At 35.7% G+C, this 27,023-nt stretch overlaps 1 pseudogene; it reads left to right on the forward strand.

Moving 5' to 3' along the window:
- Positions 1-2,153: 2,153 nt before the first annotated feature.
- On the forward strand, positions 2,154-6,008 carry LOC100408136 (POU domain, class 5, transcription factor 1-like; annotated as a pseudogene).
- Positions 6,009-27,023: the final 21,015 nt, after the last annotated feature.

Genomic DNA, 27,023 nt, shown 5'->3' on the forward strand with positions numbered 1-27,023 from the left:
CTGGCTAGCCATACACAAAAAGCTGAAACTGGATCTCTTTCTTACACCTTATAGAAAAATTAACTCAAGATGGATTAAAGATTTAAATGTAAGACCTAAAACCATGAAAACCCTAGAAGAAAACCTAGGCAATACCATTCAGGACATAAGCATGGGCTATGTCCATGACTTTAGTACTTCATGACTGAAACAGCAAAATGAATGGCAACAAAAGCCACAATAAACTAATGGGATCTAATTAAACTACAGAGCTTCTTTACAGCAAAAGAAACTATCATCATAGTGAACAGACAACCTACAGAATGGGAGAAAATTTTTGCAGTCTACCCATCTGACAAAGGGCTAATATCCAGAATCTGCAAAGAACTTAAACAAATTTATAGAAAAAAATAAAAAAGTGGGAGAGTGGGAATATGAACAGACACTTGTCAAAAGGAGACATTTATGCAGTCAACAAACATATGAAAAAAGCTCATCATCACTGGTCATTGGAGAAATGCAAATCAAAACCACATTGAAATACTACCATCTCACACCAGTTAGAATGGCAATCATTAAAAAAGTCAGGAGACAACAGATGCTGGAAAGGATGTAGAGAAATAGCCATGTTTTTACATTGTTGGTGGACGTATAAATTAGTTCAACCATGTAAAAGACAGTGTGTCAACTCCCTAAGGATCTAGAACTAGAAATACTATTTCACTCAGCCATCCCATTACTGGGTATGTAACAAAGAATTATAAATCATTCTATTATAAAGACACATGCATACATATGTTTATTGTGGCACAATAACAAAGACTTGGAACCAATATAAATGCCCATCAATGATAAACTGGATAAAGAAAATGTGGCACATATACACCAATTTATACTATGCAGTCATAAAAAAGTATGGGTTTATGTTCTTTGCATGCATGTAAATGAAGCTGGAAACCATCATTCTCAGCAAACTGACACAAGAACAGAAAACCAAATACCACATGTTCCCACTCATAAGTGGGAGTTGAACAATAGGAACACATGGACATAGGGAGGGGAACATCACACACCAGGGCCTGTCAGAGGGTGGGGGTCTAGGGGAAGGATAGCATTAAGAGAAATATTTAATGGAGATGATGGGGTGATGAATGCAGCCATCTACTATGGCAAGTGTATACCTATGTAACATACTTGCATGTTCTGCACATGTACCCCAAAACTTAAAGAACAATAAAAAATAATAATACTAAGAGACTATAGAAATACAGAAACAATACCTAGGATACTACATAACAAGAATAGAAGAAAAGAGTAGTATAAGATGTGCAACTGTAACTGAGTTAAAGCAATAAAACCAAAATGTATGTATAAGTCTCTGTAAAAACACACTATATTGGGTATGTTTGGATGGTGGGGTCTGAAATGAGCTTAAAATAGTTTTCTGTTTTCATATATTTTTTCAAATTTTCTAAGAAAAGATAAATTGAAAACATCAAATATTAAATAATGAAATGAGGAAATAACTGGTTTATGGGCTGTGGTCTTAATCACTGCATAGGGATGAAGAAGAAAGGTGCCAGCCTCTTGTTGGTGGGTAGAAGACTTTAAGTGACTTAAACAAAAACAAACAAGGAAATCATGCTCTATATGGGGAAAGAAAATAGTAAGAACACGTAAAAGTCACAAAACACAAAGTAATCCCATATAATACTAGATTAATTTTGATAGTTAATAGGAATAAGTTAAAACCTCCATCAGGGCTAGGCGCGGTGGCTCAAGCCTGTAATCCCAGCACTTTGGGAGGCCGAGGCGGGTGGATCATGAGGTCAAGAGCTCGAGACCATCTTGGTCAACACGGTGAGACCCCATCTCTTAAAAAAAAAAAAAAATTAGCTGGGCATGGTGGCGTGTGCCTGTAATCCCAGCTACTTAGGAGGCTTAGGCAGGAGAATTGCCTAAACTCAGGAGGCGGAGGTTGCGGTGAGCCGAGGTTGCGGTGAGCCGAGATTGCACTATTGCACTCCAGCCTGGGTCACAAGAGCGAAACTCCATCTCAAAAAAAAAAAGAAAAAAAACCTCCATCAGAAATAAAAAGATTCTTAGATTTGTCAAAACATAAAATTAGGCTCTACTTGGTAGAAATTTGAAAAGTAAGGTATCCAGTAAGGGAAATGGCTGCCAGAGAGGACCCTATTCACTGGGTACCCAGAAGACTTTGAATGTGCAGGCTAAGAAACTACTAAATGTACTATTTTCCATATTCAGTTTTAGCTAAAGGAATCTGCCTCATGTAAACAAAGCTCTTCATATCATTTTATTAATTTACAATATCAGTCAAGCAATCTGGATGATCAAATAGGTCTAGTACACACTTTTTCTTCCATTTTTAGAGTGTTTATTATAGCTGGGCTTTATTTGTATATTTACCTCCATTTAAGTCCCAATCATATGATGTAGGTATTATGAGTATTTCTATTTTACAGAGGGGAAATTAATGAAACACAAAGCCTATTTAATTACCCAAGGTAACACAGTGAACAGGTGGTGAAGCAAGTATCTTGGTGATGATGGAATCAGAGCAGCGAGTGTTAGTTAGGTGGTGCCAGTATTTACTGTCAGTAAATTCCTAAAGGTTGGTGGTGTCCACCTCCAAAGCAGACATTCTGTAGTTGGTCTGACTACAGTAGTTGGAATGACTACCCTACAACCTGAACAAAGACTAAATGAGATCTTTAACACATTCTCTTTTCTCCAATTCACTTTTGACTGAAATATTCTTGTTTTTTTCTTTTTTAGGTTGAAGCCAGTGCTAATTTACCATTCTGAAAATGCCACAGCCCTTAGGAATTATGCTTAATCTATTCTGCCTGTGTTCTATAAATGGAACAACAAAGCCTGGATGACAGCTCACCTGTTTACAGCATGGTGTACTGAATATATTAATGTGGGCTTAAGCCCACAGTTGAGACCCACTACTCAGTTAATAGACTGCTTTAAAATATTGCTGCTTGTTGACAATGCATCTGGTCATGTCAAAGATGGAGATATACATGGAGATTTCTGTTTTCATGCCTGCTAATACAACACCCATTCTGTTGCCCAAGGGTTGAGGAGTAATTTTGACTTTCAAGTTTTATTATTTAAGAAATACATTTTGTAAGGCTGTAGTTGCCATTTATGGTGATTCCTCTGATGGTTCTGGGCAAAGTAAATTGAAAACCTTTAAAGGATTCACCATTCCAGTTACTGTTAACATTTGTGAAGTGAGAAATTACTTGAAGCCAGCAGTTTGAGACCACCTGGGCAACATAGTGAGACACTATCTCTACAAAAAATAATTCTAAAAAGCCAGGTGTGATGCTACTTGGGAGGCTTAGGTGGAGGATTGCTTGAGCTCAGGAGTTAAAGATTTATAGTATGTTATGATCATGCTAATGCACTCCAGCCTGGGCAACAGACTGAGACCCTGTCTCTGATTCATGGGGAAAAGTCAAAATGTCAACAATAACAGGAGTTTGGAAGAATTTTGTTCCAAACCTCATGGATGAGTGAGGGGTTCAAGACTTCATTCGAAGAACTTAACTATAGATATGGTGGAAATAACAAGAGAACTAGAATTAGAATTAAAGCCTGAAGATATGACTGAATTGCTGCAATCTTACAATAAAAAATATTCCTTATCCAGTCCCAGGACATCAAAGCTCTGCAGAAAGAACTCAAGAAATTTGCCATCCTCCTGAAGCAGAAGATGATCACCCTGGATATACACAGGCCAATGTGGGGCTCACCCTGCAGGTTCTGTTTGGGAAGGTGTTCAGCCAAATGACCATCTGCTACTTTGAGGCTCTGCAGCTTAGCTTGGAGCATATATAAGCTGTGGCCTTTGCTGCAGAAGTGGGTGGAGGAAGCTGAAAACAGTAAAAATCTTCAGGAGATATCCAAGCAGAAATACTCATGCAGCCCTGAAAGAGAAAGTGAGCCAGTATTGAAAACCAAGTAAGAAGCAACCTGGAGAATTTGTTCCTGCAGTGCCCAAAACCCACACTGTAGAAGATCAGCCACATCGCCCAGCACTTGGACTCAAGAAGGATGTGATCTGAATGTGGTTCTGTAATGGGTGCTGGAGGGCAAGCGATCAAACAGTGACTATGCACAATGAAAGAATTTTGAGGCTACTAGGTCTCTCTTCTCAGGGGGACCAGTGTCCTTTCCTCTGACCCCAAGGCCCTATTTTAGTACCCCAGACGATGGGAGCCCTCCACTGCATTGTACTCCTTGGTGAAATATTCTTAAGTTAGTGCATTCAGTCAGGTTTTAGGCACATTATACAGATATGGAACATTTTCTTTGTTTTTTAAAGGCAACTTTGCTGTACCTGCTCTGCATATAGATGTTGATTTATGGTTTAACTCTCAAAGGGAAATCTCTTTATCTCATTCATTTTGCTGATTACTGGGCTTACATTGACCTTGAGGTAGGTTTTTAGTAATGTATCTGTTCTTGACTAGGTAGTGGTGGAGTTTATTGTTAGTCATTTGCATAAGAACTTAGAATATTGATTAGATTTTAGATTACACAATTTAAAATGAAAAGGTAATACATTGGTCATTAAAACCAAAATCTAAAAGGATTTGAGTAGCCTTAGTAATGGGACAGGTTTATTTATTCAACCATTTATTTATTTATTTTTTAAAGTGTATTTGTTACTTAGTATATGCCAAGAATTAAGAGATGATTCAGTAATAAATCAGGCAGACAGGTATCCTGATTTCATAGCATTCTCAGTATTTCAGAAAAGGTAAATTTTAACAGAAAAAATTTTAAGGGTTGTACTTAAGTTTTAAGGGTGTCTCTCACACCATACATGAAAATAAACTCAAAATGAATTAAAGACCTAAATGTAACACCTGAAACTGTAAAACTACTAGAAGACAACATAGGGGAAAGTTTCCACAACACTGATCTGGGGCATAATTTTTTGGATATAACCCAAAAGCAAAAGCAACAAAAACAAAAATAGATGAATAATACTGCATCAAACTATAAAGTTTCTGCACAGCAAAGGATGCAATTAACAAAGTAAAGAGACAACCTATGAAATGGGAGAATATGTTTGCAAACCATTCAGCTAATTAAGAGTTAATGTCTAAAGCATATGAGGAACTCAAACAACTCAATGGTGAGAAAACAAATAACCAATTAAAAACTGGGCAAAGGAACAGAAGAGACATTTCTTATAAGAAGACACACAAATGGTCAACAGGTATATTAAAAAATACAGAGCATCACAAATTATCAGGAAAATGCCAATTAAAGTCACAATGAGCTATCACCTCACACCTGTTAGAGTGGTTAATATAAAAAAGATAAAAGATAATAAGTGTTGGTACAGATGTGGAGAAAAGGGAACCCTGGACACTGTTGGAGAGTATATAAATTAGTACAGTCCTTATGGAGAAAAGTACAGAAGCCCCTCAGAAAACCAAAAAGAGATTTACCATGCAATCCAGCAATCTCACTTCTGGCTATATATCCAAAAGAATGGTAATCAGTATGTTAAAGAGCTATCTACATAGCCATATTTGTTGTAATATTATTCACAATATCCTAGACATGAAATAAACCTAAGGGTCCAAAAATATCAATCGATTTTTTAAAATGTGACACATTTACACAATGGAATACTATTCAGCCTTAGAAAAGAAAATCCTGTCATTTCAGCCACATGAACGAACCTGGAGAACATTATGCTAAGTGAAATAAGCCAGGCACACAAAGACGAATATTGCACAATTCAGTCATGCAGTAAGTGAAAGTGATTTTTTGGATTCCACATTCAAAACATCAAATGTATTAAAGTAGAAAGTAGAATGGTTGTTACTAGAGGCCTGAGGAAAGGCTGATGAGGAGAAGTTGACCAAAGGGTACAAAATTCCAGTTAGACAGGAGGAATAAGTTTTTAAGATCTACGCACAGCAAGCTAACCATAGTTAATAATAATGTATTTTATATTTCAAAATTGCTAAAAGAATAGATTTTAAATATTCTTACTAACTAAAAAAAGTATGTGAGGTGATATATGTGTAAATTGGCTTGATTTAATTATTCCACAAGTATATTCATATAAAAACATCACACTGTAATTCATAAATATATGTAATTATTTTTATTTTTATTTATCCACAATACCCTACTAATTTTCATATTTTTGGTAAAACAGGGTTTCACCATGTTGGCCAGGCTGATTTCGAACTCCTGACCTCAAGTGATCCTCCCACTTCAGACTCCCAAACTGCTGCAATTACAGGCATGAGCTATCATGCCTGGGCTATAAAATTATTGTCAATTTAAAAAAAATTGTAAATAAGACAGAACCTGTGGAAACAATTTTAGTTGAGATTAAACTTTGTGTAAGTTAATGGAGGGAGATAGCTGTAACAAAACTGATATACTAGTCACATTCATAGAAATAGATGATGTCTCAATGGAAGTTCTATTATTATTACATCCTATGATGACCAGATTATGCCAAAAACACTGTCTAAATTTCCTGTGTAACATGCTTTAACATCAACAAATTTAAAGAGGTCTAGAAGACAGCAATAAAGATGGCAAAGAAAGCTTGAGAACAGACCACAAGATGAAGAACAAAAAGAAACTGAGATAATAAGTCCTGGAGAAGAGAAAGTTTATGAGGTACATGATGGTGATTTTAAATATGTGAGAAGCTGTGGGAGAAAGCAGACTTTCTCTGAATGACTATCTGGTTCTCTGTGAAGAACCATTGTTATTATGTAGCAAGGGCCAATATCTGTATCTGAGCTATTTAGCCTGATAAATACCAGAATATGACTAAATTCCTTCTTTTCTCAGACTTGTATGGGGAAAAGCAATGCAAGTCTTAAATAATCATTTTTATTGTCATCCTTTTTGTGAAGTATATCCATGATAATAGATAGATATTAATATTCTATCTTACTTTCAGACTGAAAATTTACAAACCATACAATTCAGAATTGCCATGGAACATCTCAGTTCCTACATGATAAACCACTACCTAATATACAGATCTGTGTTTTGCTTAGCTCACTTGAGTAATTTGTATTTTCCTCTGGTGCAATGACAAGCCAGGCTTCTTGACAGTTCCCTTGAGTACTCAGTATGGTACAAATATTGGATATTAGAATGTTTTACTTTGGCTTTCATAAATGAGAGTCACAGTGGGGGTGGGGTGGCTTGTGCTGTTGTTTGAATGTTTCCCTTAAAGTTCATGTGTTGGACACTTAATCTCCAGTGTAACAGTGTTGAAAGGTGGGCCTAATGGGATGTATTTATGTCATGAGGGCTCCACCTTCATGCATAGATGAATGCTAATTACAAAATGGTTTGAGGCTGTGAGTTCAATCTCTTGCTCTCTCCCACCCTTTTGCTTGCCTTCTGCCTTCTGTTAAGAGATGATGTAGCATGAAAGCCCTCACCAGAGGAAGTCTCTCAGTTTTGGACTTCTCAGCCTCCAGAATTATGAACCAAATGAACTATTGTTTATAAATTACCCCTAGTCTGTGGTATTCTGTTATAGCACAAAATGGGCTAAGACAGCTTGTGAGAGCATTTTGTGCTTTCAATCTAGAATTAAATGCCAATTAGTATGATCTAAGAAGAACTGCATTGCTAAATGTGGAAGTAGATCTGTCCTAGAGGAATGGAGTAATTAATTATTCACCATTTGGCTGTATATAACTAGAATATTCTATCAAGTCAGACTCCAATCTATTAAAAATAAGTATTATGGGTGACATACATAGACATTGTAACCTGTTCTTTTTTCTGCAAACTTTTTTTAAGTCAGGGTAGGCAAAACCAATCAGGATGTAGGCATAGGCAAGGACTTCATGACTAAAACACCAAAAGCAATGTCAACAAAAGCCAAAATAGACAAATGGTATCTAATTAAACTCTGGAGCTTCTGTACAGCAAAAGAAGCAATCAGCAGAGAGAACCAGCAACCAACAGAATGGGGAAAATTTTTTGCAATCTACCCATCTGACAAAGGGCTAATATCCAGAATCTACAAAGAACTAAAACAGATTTATAAGAAAAAAACAAACCCATTAAAAAGTAGGTGAAGGATATGAACAGACACTTTACAAAAGAAGACATTTATGAGGCCGAAAAACATGAAAAAATGCTCATCATCACTGGTCATTAGAGAAATGCAAATTAAAACCACATTGAGATACCATCTCACACCAGTTAGAATGGTGATCATTAAAAAATCTGTAGACAACAGATGCTGGAGAAGATGTGGAGAAATAGGAACACTTTTACACTGTTGGGAGTGCAAATTAGCACAACCATTGTGGAAGACAGTGTGGCAATTCCTCAAGGATCTAGAAATAGAAATTCCATTTGACCAAGCAATCCGATTACTGGGTATATACTCAAACAATTATAAATTGTTTGGTTATAAGGACACATGCATGCATATGTTCATTGCGGCACCATTTACAATAGCAAAGACCTGGAACCAAACCAAATGTCCATCAAAGACAGACTGGATAAAGAAAATGGTGGCACATCAACACCATGGAATACAGTGCAGCCATGAAAAATGATGAGTTCATGTCCTTCATAGGGACATGGATGAATCTGGAATCCATCATTTTCAGCAAACTGACACAAGAGTAGTCAGTTGGGGGAGGGTTAGGGGAAGGACAGAGCAGGATAGGGAGGGATAACAAGGGAGAAATACTAGATATAGGCGATGGGGGGATGAAGGCAGCAAACCACCTTGCCATGTATGTACCTATGCAGCAATCCTGCATGATCTGCACATGTACCCCAGAACCTAAAGTACAATTAAAAAACGGTCAGGATATTAGAATATTGGGAATTATGAGAAACTCTTAAATAAACTTAAATTTATGAAATACAAATTATTTCATGCCCATCTGTAGAAATACAGTAGTATAAGGCTGTATATATATTGGAATTTACAAAAACAGTTTCTATAAACACAACACAGTTCTCTAATTGGTTCAGATTTAAGACTTAAAAATTTTATATAAAGTATTTAGGGTATTTTGCCTAATACAAAATCTTTTTAGGCTTATTGCTACTATTTTTGTTACTAAAAATAAAAAGTAATATATCTAGATGCAGTTGTTATATTTCAGAAATGTGACCTGGCTAGGAGTATTCCCAAATCTAGCAATTGTGAATCATATTTTTATGACTCCAATAGCAATAATGGCAAAAAGTATTAGTGTTATTCAGGGCTAGGTAATTGTGACTTATATAGTGCTTATCACTTTCTAAAATTTATTATCTCATCTGATCCTAACCCTTGAGATTTGTTTATTGTTAGCATTATCTGTACTTTTATTCATGAAGAAACAGATTTAAAAAGCACATAGAACATGTTCAAATACAGTTAGAAACTTGCACATGTGAAATTTAAATTTAGAATTACAAATTCTATGTTTATTCTATTTTGCCAAGCCACAGAAAATGCATCTCAAAGAAGGAGTTTAGGTTGCTGAGGCATCTGATGGAGGAACATGGACATACATAGCTCTCATTGGGAAAAACCTCTACTTGAAGGAAATAAGAACATTATGTCAAATAGTATAGAACATGCTAACAATAGTGGTATTTATAATAATTAGAAAACTCTATTTTTATCAGCAAAGTCAAGAAGGAAGTCTGCATTTTGTTGGGAATTGTAAAGGCTGTACTTTTAAGGAGGGTCATAGATTTATACCTCTTAAAGAAGCTGTGAAAAACACTGGAATAGAAACTCATTTTGTTAAACTCTGCATGACTGTTCAGGCAACATAGGAAGTCAAGTGCCTTAATTTGATTGCTGAGTTTGGAAGGAAAAACTGGGAGAATGTAGTCCAACTATTCCTTTTGCTTCCACATTTTAAGAGCTGACTTCCTCACAAAGCCTGTGTCTTGCTCTGCTTCTTCAGACTGCAGATTGTACAGATGCAAGCCCCATACTGAAGTTTAACAGATGCAGGCATGAAACACAATTTTATGAATGCAGGCATCACTTGTGGAGTGTACAGATGCAGTCATCATGCATGAAATGTTAAAGATACAGGTGTCATGTGGAAACCACTGGTGACAGGTATGTGGCTTTGCCTAATTTTGAGGCTTGCACTACTGATGAAAGCCATATTCTTGAATATCACTTGACCGGTAAGAAAGATAATATCTTTCTCCCTTATCTGCCTTGCACTTTTATAGTTCATTTGGCAAAAAAATTTAAAGAATGGAGGCAATAATTTATTTGGCCTCTTCAAATTTCAGCATTAAAGTTAGATATTTGGAGGGCCTCTGAGCTTTTCTCTCTTTTATGATTATAGGTATTTTGAACAATAGTCAATTATTTCATTAAGTGACATATTTTAGTATTTAAATATATGCACTCTAGAGCCAGACTGCATAATTCCAATTACCTATAAACTGGGAATAGTAATAATGCCTGTTTCTTAGGGTTGCAATTATGTGTAACTTAATGCATGTGAAATACTGAGAACAACATTTGAAATGTAGTAAGCACCCAACAATTGTTAGAAATCATTTGGTAAATCCACACCAGTGACCAGGTGATTAACTGAGGTGAATGTAAGGGGCTTGTAATAAAAGCCTTTTTTATTCTTGAAGAAACACTCCAAATAGCGAAACAATGTCAGCATCTTTGGATACAGTAGGCACCCTATTATTTAATTTGTGATTAATATGAATCATGTTTTAACAAACTTTGTTATTCACCTGACATGTTCTCTTAATTTTTAGCTTTTTTAAAAAACCAAATCAAGACACTTTTTAAAAAATGCTAAATTTATATGCTTATGGTTTATTTCTTGAACGATTTCTAATCACACCTCAAATATACAGGAAGGGAAATCTACGTTCATTTGCAGATAAAGCTTTTATTGAAATTACAGGGATTAAATGACAAATTAAGGGGTCATTTTCTTATATGCTGTTCAAGGAGATATAGGAATTTTTATAGGTGAAAATTCAAGATATTGAAAAAAACGTGTTCATTACTGTTTTCTAGTTATAAAAGAACAATAAAATAAAAAACTATAATTTAACAGAAATCAATAGGACACTATTTTTTATGTACAAAATATATGACAGCTGATAAAGAGGATACAAATCCTCTCTGTCAGATGTTTCAAATAACCTAAAAAGGGAGAAATGAAGTCATTATATGTAATTTGTAAGATCATAGTAGGCATCAGTGATGGGATATGTAATGAAAAATTTTTGTGGGAGACTAAATCAGACAGCTTGACTCCAGTGATAGGAAGATTTTGTGTTCTTTGAGAAGTCAGGCCTCAGGTCATTCCCCAGAGTAGTTAATGAGTACAGCTGATATAAAAACTAAAAGGTTGCTATGGGAATCCTGAACTCTTCACCTTTCCTTGGCTCGCAAAAGCAAATTGAGGATGAACAAACAATTTAATGATCCAAATAGGGGAACCAATTTTTATGCCTTACCCTTGACTCTGTCTGTTTAAAAATTATCTCTTGAAGCAGAAACCATCACACTCTGTAGAACATCCCACGGGCAACTCAAATTAATTAACTCACCTGTCACTCATTCTTTATTTTGAGATGGAAAATGGTAGCAGGAAGATAGTACCTAGGAACTTATTCCTGTTTCTTTTATGTTCTTCTTAATCCAGTTTCTAATTTATTGCTGCATATTCCAAGCACAATGCAATCTATGTGAGTATAATAAATTAAGACTAATGAAAATCCCAAATATTCTGCATAAGGTAGAATTATGAAGCCTGACTAGTTTAGTATGACAGCTTGAGGAGGCCTGCAGGGCATATAGTAAATGCAGTAATATTTATTCAAGAATATCTACTAAAACTTGATAAAAGTAGTGAGAGTTTGTAGTATTTGAATCAAGACCCATACCCGCCTACCATTTCCTAGATCTGAATCACAGAAAATCTGCTCCAGATTGGTATAGCCAAAACACAGGGCTCTCTCCTCGTGTTTCCCAGTTAGAGGGCTTGGTTCCTAGGGGGACAGGATGTCAGCAGTTTCTCTTCCTGTTCCCAAGTACTTACTGCCAAGATTAAGCTGAGTTAATATGACTGAAATTGTAGGCTCCCTTATTTTGGTCAACCTCACTCATGGGATGTAGTCTCTACCTTGGCCAAGACATTGCTTAGAATAGTAGGGTCCTGATTGCCCTTGTCCCAAATTTGATAGAATCATTCTGTAGAGCAATTTATGTCCAAGGGCATTGTTAAATAATAGAGCAATCAGCCAGCAATTAATTGAAGCAGGCCATTAGAGAGAGCCCAAACAAAGCCACTGTCATCCCAGGTATATGTGGGCATACCTAAGACTGTGTCCTGTGAATAGTAATATCAGAGACTTCACATGGTTGGGTGAAATAGACTATATTACAAGAAACCAGCAAGTCACTAAATAAGTAAACAAGCAAAAAACAGTAACAAGCCCTGGAAAGCTGCTACAATATATTATCTAAGATGACTAGTTTCCAATAAAACATTATGACATGCAAGAAACTGGAAAATATAGCTTACATACTGGAAAAAGAACAGGCAATAAAACTACTTGTAGGAATGACTAGATGTTGAAATTAAAAGACAAAGACTTCAAAATAGCCATTGTAAATATATTCAGAGAATTTTTGAAAACTATAATCAAAGAAATAAGGTATAAAGATAATCCATCAAATAAAAAAATATTAAAAAGAGATATAATTGTAAAAAGAAGCAAGTGGAAATGCTGGATTTGGAAAACACAGCAACTGAAATAAAAAATTCACTAGAAAGGCTCAAGAGTAAGTTTGAATTGGCAGAAAAAATAAGTAGCAAACTTGAAAATGATTGATGAAGACTCTTCAATCTAAAGTATAGAGAAAAAAAGGATGCATAAACATGAACAGAGCTTCACAGAAATATGAAACATCAAGTGCACCAATGTACACATAATGAGAGTACCAGAAGGAAAGGAGAGTGGAAAGGAGAAGAAAAAATATTCATAAAAATAATAGCAGAAAAATTTTAAATTTATTAAAAAATTAATGTACTCATCAGGAAACTCAATGAACTTCAAGTCAAATAAACACTAAGAGATCTACAACCAGGAAACTCAATAATATTCAATTAAAACAAAAGCTAAGAAATCTACAAATAGACACATCCCAGTAAAAATGCTAAAAACCAAGACAGAGAAAATCTTGAAAGTTGCAAGATAAAATGATTAGTCACTTACAAGGAAATGTCAACATGTTTAACAAATGATTTGTTATCAGAAACAATGGAGACCAGAAAGCAGTGGGATAACACACTCAAAGTGCCCAAAGAACAAAACTGCTAATCACTAATTCTATACCCCATGAAACTATATTTCAAAAATAAAGATGAGAAATAAAGACACTCCCAGACAAACGAAACTGAGAGTAGTTGTTGCTGACAGACTCACTGTTCAAGAAATAGTAAGAGCAATTCTTAGGCTAAAAACAAGTGGCCTTAGATGGTAATTTGAATATAAACAAAAATGGAAGAGCCCTTGTAAGTGTAATTATGTGGTTGTAAAAAAGAGTCTATAGCATATTTCTTATTCTGTCTTTTATTATCTAAAAAGCTATTACATAAAACAATATGTATATATTTTGTGGCCTATAAAATTTATATTTATAATAATATATATTAATAGGATATATGTATATTAATAATATATGTTAATATGTATATATTTTGGGGCCATATATATATATACATATATATATATATTTCTAATATACATTTTCCAATAACAGCACAAAAGAGTTGGGTAGAAACAAGGCAATATTGGTCTAAGTAAGTAACTCAGTTGGTAATTTGAACCCACAAGAACAAATGAGGAGATCCAAAAATGATTAAAAAGAAAATAAATATAACAAAAGCCATACATATATACTTATTCTCCTTTCTTCTCTCAATTTCTTTCAAAGTCATAAAATCATATAAAATAATAACTATAAAAATTTAATGTTAGATTTGTGACATTTGTAGATGTATTTATAACAAGAATAGCAGAAAAAGGGGATAAGGGAATAGAACTATAAAGAAATATTTCTATGGTTCACTGTAATTATTTGAATAGATTATAAGTTTGTATGACTCTGATAAGATATACATAATAAACTCTAGAGCAACTACTAAACTAAAATATGCATAGTAAAAATTATTTAAAATGCTATATTTGAAAATATTTACTACTGCAAAACAAGGGTTAAAGTAGAATACAGAACTATGGACTAATAAATTTAACCAAGGGGGTGCAAGACTTGTGCAATGAAAACTATATCACATCATTCACAGAAATTAAAGACCTAAATAAATGGAAAGAAATCCTGTGTTCAGATATTGGCTTAATATTGTCAAGACATGGCATTGTTTGATTGTGTCCCCACCCAAATCTCATCTTGAATTCCCACATGTTGTGGGAAGGACCCAGTAGGATGTAATTAAATCATGTGAGCAAGTCTTTCCCATGCTGGTCTCATGATAGTGAATAAGTCTCACAGAATCTGATGGTTTTAAAAAGGGGAATTCCACCGCATAAGCTCTCTTTTGGCCTGCTACCATCCATCAAAGACACAACTTTGTTCTACTTGACTTCTGCCATGATTGTGAGGCTTCCCTATCCACATGGAACTGTAAATACATTAAAGCTATTTCTTTTGTAAATTGCCCAGTCTCAGATATGTCTTTATCAGCAGTGTAAAAATGGACCAACATAAGATGTTAATACCCAAATTTGTCTACAGATTCAACGCAATCCCTGCTCAAAATTCCAACTGCTGTTTTGCATTAATGGGTAAGTTAAGATCCAGAAAAGAAGAATATTGATAAAAAGAACAAAGCTTAATAACTCACACTTGCTGATTTTAAAACTTTACAGAGTGAGAGTAATCAAGATAGTTTGGCACAAAGTTAAAAACAGAGATCAGTGGAACAGATTGAAAGTTCAGAAATAAATCCACATGGTATGGTCAGCTATCAAATGAAGCAGAGAATAGTCTTTCCAACAAATGTTACCGGGAGACCCAAATAGCCACATGCAAAAGAATGAAATTAAACTCTTTCTTACCTCATGCTATAAACAAAAGTTAATTCTAAGTGAATCAAGGATCTAAATATAAAAGCCAAAACTATAAAACTATTAGAAAAAAAAACTAGAGAGAAACCTTTGTGAACTAAGATTTGGCAGTGGATTCTGAAATCACATTAAAAGCACAGGCAATAAGAGAAAAAACGGATACACTGGACTTTATTAAAATTAAAAATGTTCTTCAAAAGACATTACCAAGTAAGTGAAAAGACAAACTACAGAAATGGGGGGAACATTTAAAAATTGTGTACCTGTAATAGACTGAAGAACTCTTACAAGTCAATAATAAAAAGACAACCCAGTTAACAAACATGCAAAAGATCTGAGGAGATATTTCTCTAAGATACACAAATGGCCAATAAGCTCAAGAAAGCAGCTTCAACATTAGTCATCAGGGGAATGCAAATCATACCATAGGAAGATACTACTTCTACTGGATGGTTAAAAGTGAGATTAAAAACTAGTTTTGGCAAAAATGTGGAGAAATCAAGACCCTCACACACTGACCGTAGGAATAGGAAATGGTACAACCATTTTAAAAAGCAATTGGAAAATTTTCAAATTGTTAAATATGTAATTATATTATTTAGCAATTCCATTTCTATGATTATATCCAAAAGAAATGGAATACACATGACCACACAAAAACTTGTGTAAGAATGTTTATAGCAGCAATTTTTCAAAAGCCAAAAGGTTAAAACAACTGAAATGTTCATCAACTAATGAATGAATAAACAAAATGTGGTATATACATACAATGGAATAATACTGTTATTAAAATAAATGAAATACTGAGACATGATACAACATGGCTGAACTTTGAAAACATTAGATGAAATCAAAGAAGGCAGACCCAAGAAGTAACACATTGTATAATTCTGTAATATGAAATTCTGTAAAAAGGCAAATTGATAGAGACAGAAAATAGATTGTTACTTATGGCTGAGGGCAATGGAGAAAATATTGAGGATGGTAGCTAAAGGATAATGTTTCTTTCTGAGGTGATAAAAACTATAAAATTTTTTCATGTTGATTTTGTATCTTGAGATTTTACTGAAGTTGCTTATCAGGTTAAGGAGATTTGGGGCAGAGACAATGAGATGTTTAAAATATACAATTATGTAGTAAGCAAATAGAGACAATTTTACTTTTTCTTTCTCCAATTGAGTACCATTTACTTACTTATTATACTTTAAGTTCTGGGGTACATGTGCAGATCATGAAGGTTTGTTACATAGGGTATACACATGCTATGGTAGTGGTTTGCTTCATATATTGCCCCATTATCTGCATTAGGTATTTCTCCTAATGCTATCCCTCCCCAATCTCCTCACCCCCTGCTATTCATTCCCTAGCCCCCCACACCCTAAGCTCCAGTGTGTGATGTTCCCCTCCCTGTGTCCACATGTTCTCATTGCTCAACACTATTTCTTTTTCTTGCCTGAAAACCCTGGCCAGAATTTTCAACACTATGTTGAATAGGAGTGGTGAGAGAGGGCATCCTTGTCTTGTGCAAGTTTTCAAAAGGAATGCTTCTAGTTTTTGCCCATTCAGTATGATATGCTGTGGGTTTATCATAAATAGCTTTTATTATTTTGAGATACGTTCCATCAATTCCTAGTTTACTGAGAGTTTTTAGCATAAAGGGCTGTTGAATTTTGTTGAAGACCTTCTCTGCATCTATTGAGATAATCACGTGGTTTCTGTCTTTGGTTCTGTTTATGTAATATATTATGTTTATTGATTTGTGTATGTTGAACCAGCCTTGCATCCCAGGGATGAAGCTGAGTTGATAGTGATGGATAAGCTTTTGAATGTGCTATTGGATTTGGTTTGCCATTATTTTATTGAAGATTTTTGCATCAATGTTCATCATGGATATTGGCCTGAAATTTTATTTTTCAGTCATGTCTCTGCCAGGTTTTTGGTATCAGGATGATGTTGGTCTCATAAAGTAAGTTAGGGAGGATTCCTCCTTTTTCTATTGTTTGGAAGAGTTTCAGAAAAAAATAATACCATTTTGTACCTCTGGTAGAATTCAGAGGTACCTCCTCTTTGTAACTCTGGTAGAATTCAGTTGTGAACCCATCTAGTCCTGGACATTTTTTTGGTTGGTAGGCTATTAATTGTTGCCTCAATTTCAGACCTTGTGATTGGACAATTCAGGGATTCAACTTCTCTTTCGTTTAGTCTTGGGAGGGTGTAAGTGTCCATGAATGTATTCATTTCTTCTAGATTTTCTGGTTTATTTGCATAGAGGTATTTATAGTATTCTCTGATGGTATTTTGTATTTCTGTGAGATGAGTGGTGATATACCCTTTGTCATTTTTTATTGCATCTATTTGATTGTTCTCTCTTTTCTTCATTAGTCTGTGTAGTGGTCTATTTTGTTGATCTTTTCAGAAAACCAGCTCATAGATTCACTAATTTTTGAAGAGATTTTGTGTCTCTGTCTCCTTCAGTTCTGCTCTGATCTTCGTTATTTCTTGTCTTCTGCTATACACCAATAACAGACAGAGAGCCAAATCATGAGTGAACTCCAATTCACAATTGCCACAAAGAGAATAAAAAGCCTAGGAATACAACTAACAAGGGATGTGAAGGACCTCTTCCAGGAGAACTACAAACCACTGCTCAAGGAAATAAGAGAGGACACAAACAGATGGGAAAACATTCCATGCTCATGGTTCAGAAGAATCAGTTGTCATGAAAATGACCATATTACCCAAAGTAATCCATGCGTTCAATGCGATCCCATCAAGCTGTCATTGACTTTCTTCACAGAATTGGAAAAAAAATACCTTAAACTTTATATGGAACCAAGAAGAGCCCACATAGCCAAGTCAATCCTAAGCACAAAAACAAAGCTGGAGGCATCATACTACCTGACTTCTAACTATATTACAAGGCTATTGTAACATAAACAGCATGTTACTGGTACCAAAACACAGATAGAGACTAATAGAGACAACAGATGCTGGAAAGGATGTGGATAAATAGGAACACTTTCACACTGTTGGTGGGAGTGTAAATTAGTTTAATCATTGTGGAAAGACAGCGTGGTGATTCCTCAAGGATCTGGAAATAGAAATACCATTTGACCCAGCAATCCCATCACTGGGTATAAACAGAAAGGATTATAAATCATTCTATTATAAAGACATATGTACATGTATGTTTACCAAGGCACTGTTTACAATAGTGAAGACTTGGAACCAACCCAAATGCCCATTAGTGATAGACTGGATAAAGAAAATGTGGCACATATACACCATGAAATACTATGCAGTCATACAAAGGATGAGTTCATGTCATTTTCAGGGATATGGACTAAGCTGGAAACCATCACTCTCAGCAAACTGACACAAGGACAGAAAACCAAACACTGCATATTCTCACTCATAAGTAGGTGTTGAACAATGAGAACACATGAACACAGGGAGAGGAACATCACACACTGGGGCCTGTCAAGGGGTGGGGGGGCTCAGAGAGGGTTACTATTAGTAGAAATACCTAATATAGATGATAAGGTGATGGATGCAGCAAACCACCATGGCACATGTATACCTAGGTAACAAAGCTGCATGATCTGCACATGTACCCCAGCACTTAAAGTATAATAATATAAAGATAGATAGATAGTTAGAAAATGCTCTAAAACTGACCTGACTGTGGTCCAACATTTATCTGTGTATACACTGAAAACATTGACTTGTACTTGAGAGTATTGTATGGTCTGTGAACTGTATCTCAACAATGCAACTGAAGATAAAATAGAAATTTTTAAAAGATATGAATAACAAAGGCATATATTTAGAGTTTTGAAAATACTCCCTTAATTCCAGAACTTTCCTTTTATTTCCTAGTGTCTGCCTTGCATGCCTATCTCTGGGAACACTAATTACATTGTGTGGCCAATAGAAGGTTAGCCAATGGACCATCTTGATTTCCTCATTCTGAATAATTATCTTAGAAAACTCCCTTCTATGCACAAGCCTCTGAGTTGAACTTCCACAAAGCCAAATTCGATTTTTAGAAATTGAAAAATTTACTACCACTTGTAGAATTTGGCTTTGGTCACATTTGGTGTTTTTTTATATTCAGAGAGATTTTTCTTTCCTAAGGAATGTTCCACTAAAATTTTTTTCTAAGCACCAAAGACCAAAGCAGCTAGGTTAACATGATTTACAAAGACAATGTGAGCATTGCTGTGTGTGTGTTCATTGCGCTCTGAGACGCTAGTCATTGGAAGAAAAGAACTGTCCATCAAGTACCAATTATAGATACTGTGGATTCCCCCACTGGACTGAGGCTGAAGGTTTAAGCTGAAAGAGGCTTAAAGGCATAAAGAGAAACATGTACTCTTTCCAGTGGGCTGTCTCAAGTTAGAGTGCCTTTTAGGTGTGTGGAGTAAAGAGGAAGTCAGTTGAAAAAGACAAACTAATTTGCATAGTCTCTGTCTTTGATTGGTTCCTGTGAAGAGAGAAACTAAAAACATAGTGGTGAATTTAAATAACAAGTTGGATGAGGCTAAGAAAAAAATCGAAATTCTAGAAATGAGAATTTAGAAGAGCCTCTGGCAGCTCTCAGAGCATTTAAAATTCTTTACAAGCCTTGGGTTAGATAGCCTGTGCCTGAATCCAACTGAAAAGATCTGAAAAGGAAGGCCTAGAATTATGCCTTTCTGGCTGTTTTCTTTTGTAGATTATTTAGTTCAAGATAAACAGACAATTTAAGAGAGAGATTCAAGTATTTCCCCTGCACGTACCCTAAGAAAATCAAATGGTTGATGAGGGAATTTTTTCTTTCTTAAAAATAGTTCAGTTTGTAAATAAAGGAGAAATAATAGAGTCAGAATATCACCATTTTGCAACCATTAATTAATTTGTGAATACAGGAAATACTCTTCAACAGCTGCAAACATCATAGAAAGAGGCAATCAGATATGCACCTTCTGATGCAAGAACTCACTACCACATAGGAAACTGTCTTGCCCCCCAAATTGAATCCGTATCCATTTCCTCATCTATATCTAACTACCAATTTATATGAAATGCAGAGGACAAAGGAACATGTCAGATGTTATGATGAGAATGCAATTGGAAAAATAATCCAAACTGTAGGATGTTCTATAGGACAGATAACCCAGTCGCTTTCACAAACAAATTATAAGAAAGAACATGATGGGAAGAACCTATATATTAAAAAAGATTTAAGAGAAATGTTAAACAATTAGCATGTATAAACCTTGTTACACTCCATTCAAATAAATGGTAAAAGAGAAGATAAGGCATAAAAGCCATCGTTAAGAAAATTCTTAACATCAACAATACAATGTTTAAAATTATTTTTAATTTGGGAGATATGATGATTTTGTGGTTATAGGTCTTTGGAAGATACAAATAAAATACTTAAAGGTGAAGTGATATATGAAATGTGCTACAAAATAATGCAGGTAGGGAAGTGGAGGTATGTAGAGGAAACAATGTGGATAATTATTGAAGCTGGTTGATGAGGACTTGGATGTCCATTAAACTAATCTACTTTTTTATATTTGATGTTTCTATAACAAAAAAATAAAAATAAGGTGACACCACCAGCCAGGAGAAGGAGAAAAAAATGTGTCTAAAGTTTAGAATCAAACATGTATTTGTTATTATAGGAATTTTCTTACTCATATAAGAGCCCCTAAATGGTGAACTGAACATTTTCTCTAGGTTTTAAAAAATGCTTGTTTATTAAAGTATAATGTATTCCCAAATTGTAACAACTTCATAATGAAAATGTATTTTTCAGTTCTGTGTGGTAGCATTTTGAAATTATTAATCTGTAAGTTATGTAAAAGAAGAGTAAATTACATGATTCTAAAGTAGTTTCTCTATGTAAACAATAATATTAGTACGAGGATCTTTAATGTCCTTATTTGCAGATGACATGTTCGTATATTTAGAAGACCCCATCGTCTCAGCCCAAAACCTCCTTAAACTGATAAGCAACTTTGGCAAAGTCTCAGCATACAAAATCAATGTGCAACAATTGCAAGCATTCCTATACACCAATAACAGACAGAAAGCTGAATCATGAGTGAATTCCCATTTACAATTGTTACAAAGAAAATAAAATATCTAGGAATACAACTAACAAGGATGTAAAAAAACCTCTTCAAGGAGAACTACAAACCACTGCTCAAGGAAATAAGAGAGGACATAAACAGATGGGGAAACATTCCATGCTCATGGTTGGAAGAATCAATATTGTGAAAATGGCCATACTGCCCAAAATAATTTATAGAGGCAATACTATCCCATCAAGCTACTTCACAGAACTGGAAAAAAGCACTTTAAACTTCATATGGAACCAAAAGAGAGCCTGCATAGCTAAAAGAATCCTAACCAAAAATAACAAAGCTGAAGGCATCACGCTACCTGACTTCAAACTATACTACAAGGCTACAGTATTGAAACAGCATGGTACTGGTAATGAAACACAGATATAGACAAATGAAACAGAACAGAGGCCTTGGGGGTGATACCACACATCTACAACCATCTGATCTTTGACAAACCTAACAAAAGCAAGCAATGGGAAAGGATTACCTGTTTAATAAATGGTGTTGGGAAAACAGGCCAGCCATATTCAGGAAGCTGAAAGTGGACCCCTTCCACCTTCTCCAAAAATTAACTTCAGATAGATTAAAGATTTAAATATAAGAACTAACACCATAAAAATCCTAGAAGAAAACCTAGGCAACACCATTCAGGACATAGGCAAAGGCAAGGACTTCATGGCTAAAACATCAAAAGCAATGGCAACAAAAGCCAAAATAGACAAATGGGATCTAATTAAACTTAAGAGCTTCTGCACAGCAAAATAAACAATTATTAGAGTGAACCAGCAACCAACAGAATGGGCAAAAAATTTTGCAATCTACCCATCTGACAAAGGGCTAATATCCAGAATCTACAAAGAACTAAAACAGATTGACAAGAAAAAAAAACAAACAAACCCATTCAAAAGTGGGTAAAGGACATGAACAGATACTTTTCAAAAGAAGACATATATGATGCCAACAAACATATGAAAAATGCTCATCATCACTGGTCAGTAGAAAAATACAAATTAAAACCACATTGAGATACTATCTCACGCCAGTTAGAATGGCGATTATTAAAAAATCTGGAGACAACAGATGCTGGAGAGGATGTGGAGAAATAGGAACACTTTACACTGTAGGTGGGAGTATCAATTAGTTCAACCCTTATGGAAGAGAGTGTGGTGATTTCTCAAGGATCTAGAAATAGAAATTCCATTTGACCCAGCAATCCCATTACTGGGTATACACCCATAGGATTATAAATCATTCTATTATAAAGACACATGCACACGTATGTTTGTTGCGGCATTGTTTATAATAGCAAAGACCTGTTACCAAACCAAATGCCCATCAATGATAGAATGGACAAAGAAAATGTGGCACATCTACACCACGGAATACAATGCAGCCATAAAAAAAGAAGAGTTTGGAGAGAGATCCAAGATGCCCAATTAGCAGCAGCTCAGGATTGCAGATCCCAGTGAAAGCACAGAGAGTGAGTGGATGCCACACTCCCAGATGAATTTTTGTTGCCCATGGACCAGGAGATTCCCAGCAGAGGAGCCCCACAGGTCACCAGCATGACTCTTTTGGCCAGTGTGGCTCTTTTGCCAGCGCTCTGGCATGGTGGCTCTTGGTGTGGAGTATACAGGACTGGGTGCCATTTTGGTTGGTGTTCGGAGCTCCAGGAAGGCAAAGTCACCCATTCAACTGATTGAAAAGGGGACTGAGGCAGGGAGCCAGACCAGGAGATTCTTGGGCAGAAAAGTGCCACGAATCTCAGGGCTGCTGTTTCAGCTAGCACAGTGGGTCACCGCAAGGGAAGTTACACAGATTCCAACACCCTTTCAACAGGCAACTGGAATACCTGGGAGAGAATTGACTGTTTAACAGCAACAACAACAAAAAAGGCTGAGTCAGGGAGCCAGGTAATCAGGCTCAGCTGGTCCCACCCCCACAAAAAAACAGCAATTGAAAACAATGAGGACTGAGAGTTTCACAGCAAGCACAGCTGAACCCGGGAAGGTACAGCTCTGAGGCGGGAGGGGCGTCCACTGAAGGAAAACTAAGAAACAGAAAAAACTTCATCACCAACAAGCTAGACGTCCCCTCAGAGACCCAATCTGAAAGTCAGCAATTACAAAGACAACAGGTGGATAAATCCACAAAGATGAAAAGGAATCACCACAAAAGGCTGAAAACACCCAAAAATAAGAATGCCTCTCCTCTTATAGGGCATCGCAGCTCCTCATCAGCAAGGGAGCAAGGCCTGATGGAGAATGAGTGTGACGAATTGACAGAATCAGGCTTCAGAAGGTGGATAATAAGAAACTTCTGTGAGCTAAAAGAACATGTTCTAAACCAATGCAAAGAAACTAAGAACTTTGAAAAAAAGTTTGATGAAATGCTAATGAGAATAGACAATTTAGAGAAAAATATAAGTGAATTAATGGAGCTGAAAAACAATATGAGAACTTCATAAAGTATGCACAAGTTTTAACAGTCAAATTGATCAAGCAAAAGAAAGGATATCAGAGGTCGAAGACCAACTCAATGAAATAAAATGAGAAGACAAGATTAGAGAAAAAAGGGTAAAAAGGAATGAACAAAGTCTCCAAGTAATATGGGACTATGTGAAAAGACCTAATCTACATTTGATAGGTGTACCTGAATGTGATGAAGAGAATGAATCCAAGGTTGAAAATATTCTTCAGTATATTATCCAGGAAAACTTTCCTAACCTTGCAAGACAGGACAACACTTAACTCCAGGTAATACAGAGAGCACCACAAAGATATTCCTCAAGAAGAGCAACCCCAAGGCACATAATCATTAGATTCAACAGGGTTGAAATGAAGGAGAAAATACTCAGGGTAGCCAGAGAAAAAGGTCAGGTTACCCACAAAGGGAAGCCTATCAGACTCACAGCAGATCTCTCAGCAGAAACCCTACAAGCCAGAAGAGAGTGGGGGGCCAATATTCAACATCCTTAAAGAAAAGAATTTTCAACCCAGAATTTTATATCCAGCCAAACTAAGCTTCATAAGTAAAGGAAAATAAAATTCTTTGTGAACAAACAAGTACTCAGAGACTTCATCACCACCAGGCCTGCTTTACAAGAGCTTCTGAAAGAAGCACTACACATAGAAAGTAACAACCAATATCAGCCATTCCAAAAACATATCAAAAAAAAAAAAGCATCACCATAATGAAGGATCTACATCAATTAATGGGCAAAACAGCCAGCTAGTATTAAATGGCAGTATTAAACTCATACATATCAATATTAAAGCTAAATTTAAATGGATTAAATGCCCCAATCAAAAGACACAGACAGGCAAATTGGATAAAAAGCCAAAAACCATTGGACACATTTAGGGATACACAAAGACTCAAAACAAAGGGAAGGAGGAAGATTTACCAACCAAATGGAGAGCAAAAAAAAAAAAAATAAAACAAAAATAAAACAAAAACTGGGAGTTGCAATTCTCATCTCTCATAAAATAGACTTTAAAGCAACAAAAACCAAAAGAGACAAAGGAGGACATTACATAATAGTAAAAGGATTAATGTAACAAGAAGAGCTAATGATCCTAAATAGATATGCTCCCAATACAGGAGCACCCAGATACATAAGGCAAGTTCTTATTGACTTACAAAGAGACTTAGACTTCCATACTATAATAGTGGGGGACTTTAACTCCACATTGTCAATAGAAAATTAACAAGAATATCCAGGACTTGAACTCAGACCTGGAACAAGTAAACTTAATAAATATTTACAGAACTCTCCACCCCAATTCCACAAAACATACATTCTTCTCAGAATCACATCACACCTATTCTAAAAGTGACCACATAATTGGAAGTAAATCACTCCTCAGCAATCGCATAGCATTTCACAGGATTAAATAAAATATTGGTTGGCTGCTTGTTTATTATTTTTTTCCCTTATTCCTTCCTGTCTTCATTGTTAAGCGCAACTATTGGCATAAAAGAGGTTTTTAATAGCTATTTTTAGACTGCATTCTAGCCTGGGCAATAGAGCAAGATTTCCATTCTCTCTCCCTCTTTCTCTTCCTCTTTCTTTCATTCTTTTTTTCCTCCCTCCCTCCCTCCCTCCCTCCCTCCCTCCCTCCCTCCCTCCCTCCCTTCCTTCCTTCCTTCCTTCCTTCCTTCTTTCCTTCCCTCTAAAAAAAAAAAAGAGTTCATGTCCTTTGTAGAGACATGGATGAATCTGGAAACCATCATTCTCAGCAAACTGACACAAGAACAGAAAACCAAAGACTGCATGTTTTTACTCATAGGCAGGTGCTGAACAATGAGAATACTTGGGCACAAGGAAGGGAACAACACTCACAGGGCTAGGTGGGGGGTGGAAGGGAGGGGAGGGGAGGGCAAGGACAGCAGGCAGGCAGGGAGGATGGAGAGGGATCACTCTGGGAGAAATGCCTGATGTAGGCAATGGTGGGGGGGATGGAGACAGCAAGTCACATAGCATGTATGTGACTATGCAACAATCCTGTAGGATGCAGGATGTGCACCTGTACCCCAGAGCCCAAAGTACAATAAAAAAAGGCAAACAAGAAAATAAAGTATAAAAGCAAAATAACAGAGATATTTTGAACTTTTTCCTGAATAAATATTCTTTTCCTCCTCTCCAAAAACCTTAATCATGTTCATTATTCAGGTAATTTTGCTTATTTATTAAAATGATTTGAACCAATATGCCTTGCATTTTCACCTAAATAGTAAGTTTTTTAAACATGGAGATGGTTACAGAGGAAAAACAATAACCCCTATAGGTTTTAGTTAGAACAGGGCATCCTGTTACAAAAGACAGATTCACAAGAGAAAAGCAAGCAGAAGTTTATTTGCATGAGTTTATTTGAGGAAATAATGACAATAAACTTGCCAAAAATTTAAAAAGTACTTCATCTTAAAGGTGTTCAAAGAATAACCGACAGAATAGGTAAGGGCAAGTCCACACATTTTCACAGAAATGAAACTTAATGAACCACAGATTAGAATCCTAAATGTTTCTAGATAGAAGGAAAATTGTAGCTGTAGGAAAACAGTACTATTACCTGAATCACAGAATAATAAATAGTCGTGACTGGTAGAGATGTGAGGATTCTGCCAGCTGCTGAGTATATCTATTCTAATTATGCATTACAGAACTAGAGAAATAACCATAGGATTGGTTTAAGTACCCACTGGGCCACTGTGAAACAGACCTGAGCTAAAACTGAATTCATCACCTGATCTCATAGTGTCAATTCAGAGCCAGTATTCAGTAGTTATTTTTTTTAACATGTATTTTTTCCATTCCTCAATAGTCAGTCACCCTGGTAAAAGCCCTATGGTGCTTTAAGGAAGGCTAGGAGTAAAGCTAACAGTATAAATTGTGGTAGTACAGCAAGGTCCTTGCTCAAGGGAGTTTGTCCCCTTCTTTACCCAAGGGTTTTGAGTCTATAAACTGGTTCAAGTCTAGAAATTGATTGAGGGTTCATGATTCTATGTTTTCATGATTCAGGTTACACTTTGTTCACTTGACCTAGAAATTTTTAGCTTATAGAAATCAAGCAAAAATTTAGTAGGCATATTATCTATTTCACTCCTAGGGACACCACGATCAACTACTGTGGTGCTGTGTATTATGGTAACCATATCTACCTTGCCTTTGGTGATTTAGTGCCAATACTTGGCCCCTGATATCCTGAAATCCAATTACTCTCTTATTACATTTAGATGTCCCAATCCAGTGACCACAGTTCT

This window comes from Callithrix jacchus, chromosome 4 (genome assembly GCF_049354715.1).
Source record: "Callithrix jacchus isolate 240 chromosome 4, calJac240_pri, whole genome shotgun sequence".
Lineage (NCBI taxonomy): Eukaryota > Metazoa > Chordata > Mammalia > Primates > Cebidae > Callithrix > Callithrix jacchus.